The 16139-nt window shown below is 40.6% G+C and overlaps 1 protein-coding gene across 1 annotated transcript in view; it reads left to right on the forward strand.

Annotated features, from left to right (window-relative positions):
* The window catches only part of SIK3 (SIK family kinase 3), a gene marked incomplete in the record, with an annotated part of 4425276 nt that overhangs the window by 1238432 nt on the left and 3170705 nt on the right, over positions 1-16139 (forward strand).

Consider the following 16139-nt stretch of genomic DNA (forward strand, 5'->3'; position numbering starts at 1 on the left):
CACTGGTACCCACTCCTGCACAGCATGACATCGGTGTCACCATGGCACCCACACCAGAACCCTACCCTGCTCTCTCAGCAAGAGGGGCAGATTTTGCATCTGTAACTGCAAACCCTAAATCTTGTAGCCTGGCTTATTCCTTGAATCCTACCCCAGCAACTCTAAGCAAGCAGGCGCTGGATATCATTCTTGAAGCCAGAAGACCCGGTACAAGGAAATCCTATGCGGATAAGTGGAAAAGGTACTGCTCCTGGAATCTATCTAAAGGAGAGGACACAACTCTGCCCTACCTGCCCTTAATCATGGATTACTTAGCAGATCTACTCCACAAAGGCCTGTCCTTCTCTTCCATTAAGATACATGCCTCAACCATTTCGGCTCATTACAACACTGAGCCACTTCTCTTCTCGCACAGTCTTATCAAACAGTTCCTGAGAGGGGCAAACAACTTAAGGGTGCCAAGGAGAGCACCCACCCCTGCTTGGGACCTTAACTTTGTACTGGAAAAGCTCACACTTCCACCCTTTGAGCCTGCGGCGTCAGCAGGCTTAAAATTCCTCTCTTGGAAAACAGCATTGCTTCTGACCATCACTTCAGCTAGAAGAGTGTCTGAATTACAAGCACTTATGGCCGTGGAACCCTTCATTATTTTCCATGCTGACAGGGTCTCCCTCAGGACAAACCTTTCCTTTATGCCTAAAGTGGTGTCCAGTGTAGCTCTCAACCATTCCGTACATTTGCCAACTTTTTTCCATAATCCTCAAAATAAAGGGGAAAGGGTCCTGCACTCCTTGGACATGCACAGACAGCTCAGATGTTACCTGGTTAGGACTAAGCCTTTCAGAAAATCAGACCAATTACTAGTCAGCTTTGCAACAGGGCAAGGCCATTTCAAAGCAAACCATCTCTAAATGGAGAGCACATTGCATCAATTTCTGCTACAAGCACCATGGGAAACCAACCCTTCAGGGGGTCAGAACGCATTCCACTAGGGCAACATCTACCTCTACAGCACTTCTCAGGGGAGTCCCCTACCAGGGACATCCTGGAAGCTGCTACCTGGAGTTCAGTACACACTTTCAACAAGCACTACCATTTGTCTATCTTCTCCAAATCCAGGACAGGTTTTGCAACAGCAGTCTTGCAGGGCATTCTAGCCAGCCCTAATTCCTCTTGACTGCCTCCACCCTTCTTCAGCTTAGGGAATCCACCCAAGTGTGATGACTGCAACAGTGAAACACGAAGAACACAGTAAAGCTGTGTACACTTACCATAAATGTAGATGTTCGAGTGTATTCACTGTTGCAGTCCTGGTTTCCCTCCCTCCAAACCCCTGGTTTCTTTCTCTCTCTCTCTCTGCCCCCCCCCCCCCTTTCAGGGGTATTGGTATTTACTTTTTGCTGGTGGCGTTTTCCTCCACCATAGCTTAGCTCCCTGTTGGGGGGCTCTTGACATTTGGGGCAAGAAAAACTGATGTAGTGGCGTCGGCTGCCTGTTTTTGTACCCCTGACGACCTGACAGTCCTGGCGCGACAGCAACCAACACAGAAATACTAAGCCTCTGGTATTCGGGCCGACTGAGGGCTACCTGCAGGCAGATAACCCAAGTGTAATGGCTGCAATAGTGAATACACTCGAACGTCTACATTTATGGTAAGTGTACCCAACTGAACTTTTGTTTTCTTTTATATAAATGTTCGCCTGTATCATAAGTGATAATTCAGTAAAGATATAAAATAATTATTTTAATCTAGTTTTGAATGATTATAGTTTGTCTGTTTGTCTTGGTGGGAGATGGACAGAGTTCCAGGATTTAAAAACATAGAGTAAAGGGAGTTACCCACAGAAAGATGTAATTTGTGAAGATTAAGGAGTTATTTTTGTTTGGATCGTAAAATTCTGATACGGGAGTATGGCTGTAGGAGAATGTTGGGAGCTGAGCATTACATGGGTCCATGGGCATTTGTGCAACTAATGACAATAGGTGAGCTGAGGAGGGAGCCGTAACCACTTCAGCTGTTTTACCGTGATGCAGTCATGTGTTCTGTTGGGTTATTGGTGACAAATCTATCTACTTTGTAGCATTATTCTTGTTTGAATTTTAAAGGTTTGAACGTTTGATAAAATTGGGGAGGCACATAGAGATGGTAGAAGATGGGTGGTATCCAAGGCTTTCTAGTGTTCTTAGAGGGGTGTTTTTTTTGGCTTTATATAGGGTCCCAAGTTTTTGATTTTTTTATTGCCTACTGAATGTTAAGATCAAATTTGAGGTTGTTACCAATTATCATACCGAGTACTTTTATGGGTGGTGGGTGTTTAGTGGAGGTAGTTTTAAAACTTGGTTTATTTAGGTGGAAGGACTTTGGGAGAAATAAAAGTAATTTTGCTTTTTGGGTGGTTTAGATGGAGCTGTGCTTTATTCAGGCATGACTCAGTTGAAGTAAAGGATTCTTGTGTTGATGGTGGGAAAGGTAATTGGAGGAGCAAGTAAATGCACATATCGGATTAGGGAAACATGTTTTCTTGCAGTGTATAGATTGTTAGTAAATGTGTAGAAGTGAAGAGATGATTGTGAAGGAGGTGATAAGAGTAGCAGTTTATGAAAAGGGAGGAGACAAGAAAGGAATCGTTTCAGCAGTGGGAATCGCATGGGACAAAAGAGAACCCAGGTGCAAACAAAGTCGGACTTGGGACCTGCTGTCCGAAGGAAGATTCTGCTGACCTGATTTTCAGTATTTCTTCTGTTCTCACAGAAGAACAAATAAGAGTACTTAAAGGACTTTCCTTTATACATGCTAAAGATCAGTACTGAGTGATGTTTTACTAGATCCAAGACTTTTTGTGAGAAACATTTCTTTAAAAACTGTTTTTGGTAATGCAGAGTCTCAGAATGTTACTTTTAAGAAGCCTAGTCAATTTGTTCCAGCTAATACACCTCTGGATGAAGCATTCCTTGGATTTTGTGAGCAGGATATTAGAGAGACATTAAGTTGCAAACATAATAAAGTTTTCTATAATTTGACTGAGAATGAATTTCATGCTCTATATGAATTAATGTCACTTGAACATTTGCAGATTCAACCAGCCGATAAAGGGATGGGATTATGCTTATGGACACTAAGTATTTGGAAAGTATGACTAATATGCTGAGTGATTTTTACCTATCAGAAGCTAAGTGATGTAAATGTTAATGCACTTTTGAGTGATATACAAGTGAGCCTATATGAACTGCTTATGGGGAGGGTACCATTGGGAGAGACATATATGAATACTTTTTAGTCGAATATCCAACTGTACAGATTTATGGCCTTCCGAAAGTGCATAAATGTTTAAGGGACCCGCCCATGAGACCTATGTCTCAGGTCATGGGTGGGTAACTGAACGACTTTCCTCATTTTGTTGAAGAAAGCTGTATCCTGTAGTTGACAAGGTGGGCAATGTACTGAGAGATGCAAAGCATTTTCTTTCATTGTTGTATGACTGGTCATCTGGTTTTAATGGGACTAATTTTATGCTTGTGTCTATGGATGTTACATCACTGTTCACAGTGATTCCGAATGGTATAGGTATTGACTTAGACTCTTATTGTATGAACACTTAGGGTATACTACTATGCAGATACAACTGTTATGCACATTACTTGAGATTATATTGGAGCATAATGTTTTTGTGTTTGATGATCAGCTCTTTCTACAGAAAGTTGGGATTGCCATGGGCATAATGTATGCCAGTAGCTATGCTAATTTAGTCATGGCCTATTGGGAATCTCTATATGTGTTGGCCGACCAAAATAGATTTCTTCGGTTCATCCCCTTCTGTACTCGTTTTGTGAATGAAGTGTTTATTTGGACAGGTCCACAAGATACGCTGACAGAATATGTGCAGTACTTACAGTGTACCATGAGCTTCCTTACTTTTACTGTAAGATACTCATGAGATGATAAACTTTTTAGATGTTACTATTTATAGAACTCGCACAGGTCTAAGCACGACTGTATATAAGAAGCTTTGCAAGAAAGTATATATTTTATATAGACGCAACATGCATCCACATTTTGTTCATAGAAATGTGTTGAAAGGACAGTTCTATAGATTATCAAGGCTGTGTCGTAACGATGGTGACATGTTGGAATCTTTTGCTCAGCAGAGAAATGATTTTTTATTAAGAGGCTGTACAGAAGAAGGGATTGATGTAGCACAGAAGCAAGTGCTAATGCGTAGTTCAGAATCTGCTAGACCTTATTTTTCTGCTAGAAATGATGATGTTGCATCTATGCCCAATGCAGACACATTAATAAGGTTAGGCTCTCCCTTACTTATTCTAATGATGTTAATGTTGTCTGCAATATTGTAAAAAATAATGGTGCTTGCATATTATCGCAGCCAGATTCCAAATGTCTTCACAGCCCAGTTTTATGGCAAACACTACATTTTCTGGTCCAAATGCATTCAAATGTATATTATTAAACATTTCACTACAAATATTGAAAGGAAAGCAGTGAAATGGTGCCTCATTACACTGCTTCTTGTACGGATGTCTGGTGGTATTTCCATGGGGACCCACAGCCCGAACGGTCCTGTTGAATACATTCGTGCATGGCAGAAAAATACACAAGGGTCAGTTCCTGAAAGGGGCCGGCGTAGCTCCAGGGATTTCAGTTATATATCTGCACTCAGAATGAAGGGACAATTTCTAAATATGAATGTAGTTCACTTACAAAGTGAACCAAACAGCCTGTTTTGTATTGGCATGCATTCTCTGAAGACCACTAATGTCATGCACAATCATGGAGATTTGAAACATATGACAGGCTGTCCTGGTTTACTTTTCTGGGAAAAACAAGTAATTTTATCACATTTGTATGTGAACTTTTCAAAATCTTGGCAAACTGTGTATAACATATATGGATACGATAAAGGGTTGGAACTGAGCTGCTTCTCCGACTTGGAATCTGGTTGTGATAATACGCAAGTACCAAAAGAATTGACATATTCTCACTGCTTTTGAGAAATGTAAAAGTTTGTTGGGTGCAACTCCTAATTTGTGAAACCGTTATTGTGCTATAAACCTTCAAATGTGCTGTTATCAAGCAGGAAATGAACATATCCATGTAAATCTTGTAACGTGTAAATATGTGAATGTAGTACTAATCACAAGAGTAATGTGACTGGACGTATTTACCAATTTAACTTTTTTGTGGACTCTAAAAGCACAAATTTAGTGTATCTTGCTGTCTGCAAGATTTGTGAATGCTGTTATGGTGGCAAAATGAATAGGCTCCTAAAGGACAGGATACATGAGAACAATGATGATATTTCTAAGAAAGATATCAGAAATACCCTTGCTAGACCTGTTGCAGCCACTGATCCTTCTCATGAATTTATGTTGTTAGTATTAGAGCTAATTAAATCTAACATTGAGAGGTGACATTAAAACAATGACTGAGTGTGCAGAAATAAAATGGATTTTAGGATTGCATGCTGACTGTGGTTAAGGCTTAAATGGTTCTGTACCTTTAAGACCTGTGCTGAGATCTAGAGTTTTAGCCCTCCCTGACTTGTAAGTGAGTATTTAAGGAATGTTTTAACTGCTGTGTATTAAATCAGAGGAAGCACCTGTGATAGGTGTGAAAGCGCTTGTCATCTTTGTGTTTTTATCGTTTTAACATTTGTTTTAATGAACAGAATTTTAAGTTGTAATCTGAGGTGTTTGCTGGATATACTTGTTTTGTGCAATCTGTTTTTTCTGGTTCATTCAGCCTTGTCCACGTATCCTGTTTGATCTTACAGTTTATGGACACATTTTTACTTAATTTTAGATAATAGAGGCAATATGGCTTTAGGCTTAGTCTGATATTTCAGAGGAGTTGCATCCTTTGTGGAGTGGATTATTTTTACTTAATTTTAGATAATAGAGGCAATGCGGCTTTAGGCTTTAAGTCTGACATTTCAGAGGAGTTGCTTTCTTTGTGGAGTGGATTAATGTGAGATTTTTTTTTCTGTAGGGAAGGAGCAAATGATTCTTAAATAGATCTGTTAATTAATATGGAAAAATGGGTAAGGCAGTTTGAGTGCAGCTTTCTTAAGAATTCAGCAGGGATTTTGTCAGGGGCCAGTGTTTTAGGTTTGAGATTCTGTACAAGTTTTTTGGTAGTAGTGGTTGGAATGGGCTGAAAGGAGTGTAGGGTGCAGTGTTTGTTTGAGAGAGTATATGGAGGTCATCGGTATATTTATCATTGACCAAAGAAGTTGTTTTAGTATTATTGTGAGTTGGGTGGAGTGAAGTCTGGAAGTGGGGTTAGACTGTTCATTTTGGCATAGATGTAATAGTTGATTATGTTGACCAGAAGAGTTTAAGGTGTTTGTTTATGTGGTTTAGTAAATTGGAATGGTATACTTCCTGTCTGACTTAATCTGGTTCAAAGTTTAATTGTGAAATAAGTTTTGCTAGAGGTTTGGGTGAGTTTTATGTTTCAGTTCTTCCTGTGTTTGTCTCTGTTTTTCTTTAGTTGTCTAGTTGCAGGGAGTAGCCAATTGGCAGGATTGCTCTGGACTCTTATTTTATTTTTTTGTTTTGCTTGGGACAATTTTTTTTAAGTATATTGAGAAAGAACACTGTTAAAATGTTCTGCATTATCTAGTTGGCAGTATTTTTAGGATATTTCAGATGTAGGATTGTAAGTGAGAGGTCAGAAATGACATTTGTTGAACATTTGTGGTATTTGGTTGAAGTGCAGCAATAGTCTGTTGGCAAATATAAACAGATGGTCACTGAGAGTCAGGCAAGGTGTCATTTGAGATATGAGGAATGTTTGGAGGTGTCAGTGACCATAATGCAATCAAGTGGAGACATTTTTGTTTTTGGTGCTATTATTAGTTGGGGAGGTTATGAGTTGTGAGAAACTGTATATATTTAATGCACAGGATGAAAATTCTTCAGTATTGCAGAGCTGGTCAATGCTGATGTCTCCTAGGATAACTGTTTTTTTAGGGAATGTAGTTGAAAAGCCAGTACATTTCTTCTAATATATTTATATTGTTTCCAGGGGGATATAAAGGACACATACATACGTTTTGTGTTTACTAAGTTTGAGTTAGACTATAAAGAAGTTAAGCATTACTGAATTTGAGGGATATAGTGTGTGAGGGCAGGAGAAAAGTTTGACTGTGGTAGGGTATATTATTGCTACACCACTTGCATTTTGTGTACGCGATCAGTCCTAATGATACTGTAACCAGGAGGGAGGATTTCTTTGTTTATGCTTGGCTTTAGCCAGTTTTCAGGTTTCAGTGACTGTAAGGATATCCGGGGCATGGGCCATCCAGGCATTAAGTGCTGTTTTAGGAAGTTTTTGAATCTGGATAGGTTGGTGTGCTGTCTAATGGTAGTAGGGAAAGATTAGTTTTGAAGAGATAGGACAGAGCGCAGAGTAGTGGTTTTAGTTATGGTTAATAGGGACTTGTCAATGGAGCGTAGTTGTTCATGCAAGGGTGTCAGGTTCCATTAAGGCATGGAGTGCATGACTAATTTCAGGTCTTAAGGTGGTTATATTATAAATAGTTGCTAACTGGGCGATAGGCTGGCTACAACTTGCACACACTGTTTTAAGACTAGGAAGTGGTGGGGTTTAGTAGATCGGTTAGTGACAAGTTTAGCTATTTTATAGCATCACTTGTTCATAGCCCAGGACTAATATTTGAACCTAACTGCCCTTGACAGCCATTTTAAGCCTAGCCAATTACCCCATGTGAGTATCAAACCCTGCACCTTATATCTGTAAGGTAAATGCCTTAACCATTATGCTAACCTTCCACCCGTTAATAGACATTGCTGAAGGTTGGTGTAGATGGGGGTCAGCATATAGTAGTGAACATAGGAGATGTACACAGGCTATTTTGTTTGACACTGCTAGTTAAAAAGTGTTTGCTACAATATAGGAATCCCATTTTTCTGAGTGTTTTCTTGACGGCTTGTATTTGAATATCAGATTTTAGGTGATTATCTGTAATGATAGCAATTAGCTTTGCAGGGGTCCCAAGTTCAGTAGGAGTGTTGTTTGAGGTAGTGGAGGTTATCTTTTGTATAGCATGCAGTTTTTGGTGTGAAAAGCAATAACTTGGTTTCTCAGCATTCAGCAGGAGGTGAGAATTGTTGAGCCAGGTTTCTAAAGAAGAAAAAGCTTTTTTGGGTCTTTTTTTGAAGTTCTTGGAACGGTTTAGCTGTAGTTATCAGTGCAGCATATCGAATGACAATTTCGTCAATAGTAGCAATATAGAGTTAATATTAAAATGTTGAGTATGGGTCCCAGTATTGAGCCTTGTGGTATTCTGACTGAGGCAAGAATGATGATTATTTCTGCCATTTTTACAGAGTGTAGTTATTAGAAAGGTAGGTGTGGAGCCAGGAGAGGGAAGGGGGTGTCAAGGCCTAGTGAGGAATGGTTTATGCTGAAGAATTTGATGGGATACAGTGTCAGATGCCTTACATAAGTCAAGGAATGTAGAATTAACTGTTTCCAGAGTCCATATATGGTTGAGGTTAGATAAAACTAAGGAGAACTGCAGTATGGCTTGAAGCTGCACTAGTTAGAGGAGAGGAGGTTGCTGTTAAGTGCTTGAGAAGTTGGGAATTTTTACAGTTTTCAAGAGTTTTTAATGGATTAATAGTGGACTTGGGTCAGTAGTTACAGAATTCATTGGATTATTCTCTTTTTACAGGCAATGGGTGCATAGTTTTCTTGATAATTTATGTTTGAGGATAGAGACAGAGTATGCCAAAGAGTTGGCAACGACGCTTATGTATTCTGAGGGAAGATTATCAGCAGTGGATTTAAGATGGTTAGTTTTTTGATAGTGGAGATGGGACCTGGGTTGATGTGGGAGACAGGGATTTTAGAGGATAGTTCTGTTGGGATTGAGGAGATGTAGGTGGATGTTGTTTGAGAGAGGTGACTGAAAGTTTGAAGTGCAAGTTGAATTGGTTAAAAATAGGCTCAGCATGGTTGGTTATAGTACGGGTTGGTTGGGCTGGGCGGCTTGCATTTAACAAATTGTTCGTAGAGGGCCAAAAATGTTTGGAGTTCTTAGTGTGTGTGTCATGGATTGAGGTGTATTTTTTATTCATTAGATCTGATTGAATTTTTGGTGTGGTTGTGTAGCTCTTTGAAGTTTTAGAGATTGGTCTCTGTTTTACTGTGAAGCCAAGATTTTCAGGCTTTGTCTGTGGCATTCATAACTTTAGTAGTTTTTATGAGCCAAGGGGCAATGCTGAATTTGACTGTCATGTCTGGCTGGAGCTAACGGGCTTGTTATAGTGAGAAAGCTGTCATTAAAGTATTCAACAGCATCATCCAGAGGGAGAGTTTTTAGTAGATGCAGTTTGCAAGCTTTTACTAGTTCTGTGATTGCAGCATTGTTAAACTGAACTAAGTTGCAAACTGTGTTATAGTGATGGTTCTGTTGGGAGTGAGTTGAGAATCATTTATTAAAGATTGGGAGATGGTTCCCAGAGGGTGAGAGGGTACCAGAGGTGATATTTTTACTTGGGTCAGATGTGAGGGCCCAATCTGTTATAGAAGATCTGTTAGAGTATTCGCTTTATGTAGTTGGAGAGGTTATGAGTTGTGTGAAGTTGTATATATTTTGAGTCAGCGGTAGGGTTAGGAGAATAGATTGCCAATCAATGTTTATATCAGCTAGGATGATGAATTTTTTTTTTTTTTTTTTTTGCTTGATGTTTGTGGCTAGCCAAGACAGAAGATCCTTTAAAGATGAATTATTGCTGCCTGGAGGAGTGTAAACAGTAATGAGAAAAATATTTATGTGATCATTGATTTTTAAGCGGTAAAGGAATGTTCCAGCATCATTGAGGGCAAGGTGGGCAGATTGAGTACCAGTGAGTTATTTTATAGAAGTGCTCTGTCTCCTGCTTTTTTATGTGATCTGCCATAAGGTATAACCTGGGGGAAGTATTTCATAATTTTTAATGTGATTTAGCCATGTTTTGGTTAAAACTAAAATATCTGTGTTGTGCAGTATAACCTAAGTATGTAGCTTGACTATTTTATTGCCTATACTTTGGTAGTTTTTGTGATGGAGAAGTCCTGGGGTAGGGTGACTGAATAAAAGCTGTTAAACTGAGGAGTGGTGGTGCTGGTCTGATAGTAGGGGAGAGTGGTGCTGGGTTGTTGATAGGGGAGAGTGGAAGAATGGGTAGTGTGCTTGAATTTGGGTTGTATCACCAGAGAGGTTAATGGTTTGGCAGAGTTTGGGTTAGGGATGGGGTATTTGGGTTTGTATCTACATTTAAAACCAATGTTAAATAGGTAATAGTTTTGCCCAGTTTTGTATAAGGGTTTGTATAGACGAATGTATGAATATGAAAAGAGGTTAGGGGAAAAGTTATGGAATATGTGTTTTGTTTGGGAATATAGATCCTTTTCGTAGGCATTATCTATGTTAGAATGGAGGATGTTTAATTTGTGTATGGAGAATTGGTATGTGGTGAGAAAGAGAAGAGTAATACAAAGAGGAGGATGCTACTGAACAGCATGGTAATTTGCAGTAGTGAGTACAGAAGTAGAAAATCGGAGAGTAGAGAATGCAGTAAGTGCATACATAGAGGAGTGGAATATATAAAAAGAGTTTTCTCAGAGGATAGTGGTAGAGATAGAAGTTAAGGTTTAGAGTAATTGTGTTTGAATGCTTGAGGTGCATTTATAACAGAAGTATGATGGAGTTTAGGGAGGGTGTTACATTAGATGTGAAAGTGTGCGAGTCAGGGGAGCTTGAAAGTTGAGTAGTTGAAGTGTTGCTTGACAGAGTGGGGTGAAGTTTGGTTAAGGGATAGGATTAAGGGAAAGTATTGTAAAGTGGAGTTTCCTGCTAGGTGTGATAGGAAAAGTGACTTGGCAGTGAGGATAATTATTGTTAGCTACGAAAGGATAATGATGGGTAAGAGAAAGTGTGGTTTGTAAAGCTAATTAGCTGTTTATTGATTAGTTGTGAGGTAATTGTGGGAGTTTCCAATGGTATTATATTAGTAGTGGGGGGGTAGTATTGGGGTAGTGAAGGGGTGGATTGAGGTTGGACAGGGGATCAAAAGTGAGACTGGCTGAGCTGGGTTTTGTCACAGACATCCTTCAAAGGTCTGCTGTCTTTGCAGCTTTCTCAGTTTCAACCATTCCTTGGCCTTTGCGGTTTGGAAGACTTTCCAAGCTGCATAGCTGCAGTAGTGAATATTGCAATGACCATTGTACAGTAGTTTCAGGAATTTAGCATAACTGTAAATGTTCAAGTCTCCTCCCACCATCCCCTCTGTTATGTCCGTTTTGGATCCTGGGGTCATAGGGTACATTGTTTACCCCCACCCCCCTTACCCCCACCTTCTATCACTAGAGATCTTCCATCTGTAGCTCTTATAAGGGACCTTTTCTTTCCTTTGGGCTCACCTAGAATCTGGAAAGATGGACTAGAGCTTAGTGACTGGGTCACTGTTGCTGGGAGAGTGATGCTCCAAGGTCCCCTTGTGCTCTGATACTTCTGTACGAGTTTCCTTGTCCAGTGATGGCAAAAAAAAAAAGATATAAAGATGGCGTTGGCTGAAGTTGCTCTCATGCCACTACTGATCTGATATCCGAGTTGGAAGGCGTTGGATGAAGCCAGGAAAGATGAAAGTAGAGTTCTTGAAGTCAGGTTAGCCACTGGTGTCCTTGCAGACAGATGTCATGTCGGCAACATTGAATGTGCTCTAAGAACTGCAGGTACATTAATTTCTTATCATAGCTGTATGCTCCTGTGCTACTGACTTTGACACTGGGAGTGGTTTTAAGATAAATCACTGGCTAAATGGTTAACTCATTAATGCAGACAGCCCTTTTCAGGTTGTGGTGTTAAATCACTCCTGTACGACTAGAACTTAGCCTGTCCAATCCATCCACCTCACTGGATGGGAGCAGTCTTCTGCTGGACCAGTAAGGCAAAGAGCCCTTTTCAAACAGCTTGAGATCTTACCGTACTTGCCATGTTGAACTTGCCACCCTATTTCTCTTCCGATCTTGTTTGCCTTCTTGGCGTTGACATCAGTCTCTTTTGGCTCAAGCATGAAGGGCATAATTCTCTATTCTGTAATTAAAAAAAAAAAATTCTAAATGATATAGCTTTCTGTACTTTCCTAGTTTTCTACCATACCCATTTTTTCCAGTTACAGATTTAGCTCTGTTTTTTTGTGATTATCCCTTCCCCTTCTTAATCTGTGCCTGAGGCTATTTTTATAACTTAAATTTCTGAGTCACAACATTTTTATTGTTCCTAACAGCCTTTAGTTACTCATCAACTTAATCTAGTCATGGTACACTTGTTGCTTACCTTTGTTCTGCATTTTGGGTGATTTGTCTTTGGAATTTTTGTTTTATGCTTGTTGTGGCATTGGAGTTGGTTAATAGTGTGGCAGCCTTTATTCCGACATCTTATACAACTTCTGCTGTTAATTCTTCTGTTTTCTGTATAACCTAGTTATCTTTGTGTCAGTGGTATCCTTAGTCGCTTTGCCCACAATGGAAAAGTCCTCAGGGTTCAAGAAGTGAATTTGCAAGGGTCACAAGATCCTGCCCCAGGACACCAATGATTTATGTGTGGTGTACCTTTGGCTGGATTCCCAAAAAAGCAGAGCAACATCTACAAGTCCTTTGGGCACACAGCACTAGAGACCCACAGTAGCAAGCTATTATTTAAAGACCATAATTTCCAGGGCAATTTGCAGAAAAGTGATAGACTAAGGAGAAAAGAAGAGCAGAAAGTCTACTAGAAAGTATTCTGTTTTTGAAACTTCCCCATATTGAATCACAAATAAGCTGGTACCTATTCCAACTCGGAAGCCAGCCCCAACTAGAACTTCTTAAGTGCCCATCCTTTATGGCAACTCTTTCACTGCCTCCCAAGGATTCTCTCTCATCTCATCATTTAGAATCCTTCTCCTAGGCAAAGTAATAGTTCAGGTCTTATTTTCCAAAATTTATATCTATTTATTTAGTTGTTTTTGTTTACCAGGGAGGTCTGACTGGGTAATACCCAATTTCAGCAAAAATGTGGGGACAAAAGCTCCATTTGCTTACATTGCATTATACTAAGTTCCTGGATAAACACAGAGTAGTTGCATTTCTATTTACATTTATGCACAAGCAGTAGTTACATTTATACATTGAAAACAAAACCAGTCCCAGTGTTGTACGACAATTCCAAAGACCACTCTAGAACAATAATTTTAGCACTTCCACTTTTAATGACGTGAACTTCCTCAGAAACAATTAAATCTACCCAGACTTCCCTTTTTATACATTCCTTCACTCATGAAGCAGGAAATGATATCAAATGATAATAATTAAAATCCTTAAAAATAGTTACATTTATATGTAAAACTATCATATATTGACATTCATTTATATAATAAAAAGCATTTTAAATTAATAGATTCATTTAACCCAGGTGCATGATCTGCACCGAGGTACAGCTGCCAAAAAGCTTCTTTGCATTCCAGTTTATTATTATCACCCTCAAAAATCACATTATCAACCTTATCCAGGACAAAAAAATGTGAACGTCTTAAATTCAGAACATACAGTTGCATGTCTAGCTAAAGATTTAGACAAATCTTTCTTTTTTTATAGCTAGATTGTGTTCATATATCCTGCGTTTCAAACAATGTATAGTTTTACCAATATAATAACCTAAGCAGGACATACAAGTAGCGATATAGACTATGTATTCACTATTACAGGTAAAATATTAGCCCAAAATGTTTTGTTTATGTGACTTAAATTTACAAAGGAGGAATTATTAATAAATCTGCACTGTTTACAGTTTTTGCATGCATATGTACCTTTTTTAGTGCGTCTTTCCATTACTGTAGTACCTATAGTGTTATTCCCAAACTCTAACATATTCTTAATGTTAGTAACTTTCTTGTAAGTGAATTTGGGTTTCATACCTATTGTTAATACAAGATGTGAAGTTGTTCTATCTCGCAGTTTTGTTCTTACACGTGGGTTCGGAGCCAATCCCTCGGCTCCGAGTTGGCCGCTTTTCAAGCTCAGACTCTCAGAGAAGCTCGAGACCTAGTATATATCCCATGATGCTCTACTGTATATCCCCAGATCTAGTTTGCCGCTGCAACGGATCTACAGCTCGTCGGAGGAAGCTCAGGCCAGTGACTTATTTTTTCTATATTTATAGAAGATTTTTCTGAATAATAATATTTTATGTTGTTAAAATAGTAGTGATATTTTATAGTATTGGGCTATAGCCTGTTTGTTTAGCTCTAGTTAAACTTTTTAAAGTATTTCTCTTCGGGTCTCTCTTATCTGTTTGGGCGTGACAGGGCTCTGTCGGCTCTTGTGAGTGTGTGTGTGTGTGTGTGTGTGTACTGTCATTATATAATCTGAGGTAGTTACATGTATATTCTGACATATATCCTGTAAAAAGCTTGGTGTTCTTAGTTAAGTAAGTATTCTAGTTAATATTTAGATAGATAACTGTTGTTCTTGCTATTATATTGAGAATTCAGGGACCTGAATTTATATTAACATGTTAGAAAAACAAAAGTCAGGATTCAAAAGGTGTGAGTGTGGTCAAAAAATGTCTGTTACAGACAACCACTCCACCTGCGTGTACTGTTTGGGTTCTGTTCACCTTCAAGAGGTGTGCTCTATCTGCCACTCCTTTAGCGCCAGGGTTCTCTTGGAAAGGCGCAGGAAGCTGGTAGATAGGGGACTTCTGAAGCCTGAATTTCAGGCTTCTTTAGACGAGGCTGACCTCTCTTCCAAGGCTTCAAAGGGGTCGAAGTCTTCCAAGGGATCCTCGGAGCCCAAGTCATCGGCTCCAAGTTCCTCTGGTATGGTTCATGCATCGGCTCCACAGTCGTTGGAGCCGTGCATCGATCTTCTACCTCGGAGCCCAGTTTTCGATCCGATATTGGAGACTCCTCAGTCTCCAATTCTTCAATCAGTACCATCTTCGGCTCCTTCGACCCATCCCTCGATGCATTCTTCGAGGCTTTCTGATGTGGACCTGGACCGAGTGGTTAAGAGGCTCTTAGAGAACCCGGCCCTGGCCAAAATGCTGTCCGCTTCGAGCCACTCTGCTTTGAAGCCTGAAACCCCAGCCATAATTTCTTTCCCTCCTCCTGCAAAGCCAATCAAGCTCTCAGAGCCGGGGCGGACGGAACCGATGTTGGTAGAGCCCTCTGAGCCGAGGTTTGATCCACCTCCCTCGGCTCCATCGACCTTGATCTCCTCTGTTCCGACCGGGGAGTCTCGGGGCCGACAGTCCCTCGCTGGCTCCGGGGTGGAGAGTCGAACCGATACCTCAGTTCCGACCCTTCCCCTTGGGGCTTTGGCTCCGTCCTCTGGATTGGAGCGGGGGGTCTCTGCTCGGGGAGAGCTGCCAGCCTCTTCGGAGCTGACAGACTTCTTGGATTGAGATTCTGGTGCCTTCGATGCCATGAGGGAGGTCATGTCTGCTAAGACCACTACCTCCTCGGGTCTGTCTTCCCCTCCCCCTAAAGGGCCTCATTCTACCTCTTCCCCACAGGTCCCCACCAAGCGTCGAGATCCAGCGCCTCAGGTATCCCCATTGGATGGCCCCTCCTCTATAGGGACTTCACCGGATGCTCCCACCGATGAAGTACCTAGGAAGAGACTGTGCAAGAGGAGGCACTTGGATTCCCCACAGGAATCCCTGACATCGGATACCGACTTAGAGGAATCAGAAGGGTCCCCACGATCCCCCTCAGAGGATGTCTCATTTGCAGACATATTGGAGATCTTAAGACAGAGGGGTGATTGGCAGTCCCTTGCCCCTACTGAGGACGAGTCAGTCCTCCTGAAGGCCTTTGGATCTCAACCATCCACCTCCTGGGTTACCCCGCCCTTCGATGAATTGATGGAGCTGGTTGCTCAAAGGGCGTGGGAGTCCCCTGACTCAGTGGAACCGGTCCCTCGTAGGCCCAACAAGTTTATTACTTCCCCTACTGACCAGGCTTTTCTTACCAAGGGAGTCCCGGTTGATGCCATGGTGGTGGCGGCAGCCACCAAGAAAGAGATGTCGGAAACCTCTTCTTCTGTCCATCCTCCTAATACGGATTCT

Source organism: Protopterus annectens, chromosome 8.part0 (assembly GCF_019279795.1).
Source record: "Protopterus annectens isolate FY-2018-M chromosome 8.part0, PAN1.0, whole genome shotgun sequence".
Classification (NCBI taxonomy): domain Eukaryota; kingdom Metazoa; phylum Chordata; order Ceratodontiformes; family Protopteridae; genus Protopterus; species Protopterus annectens.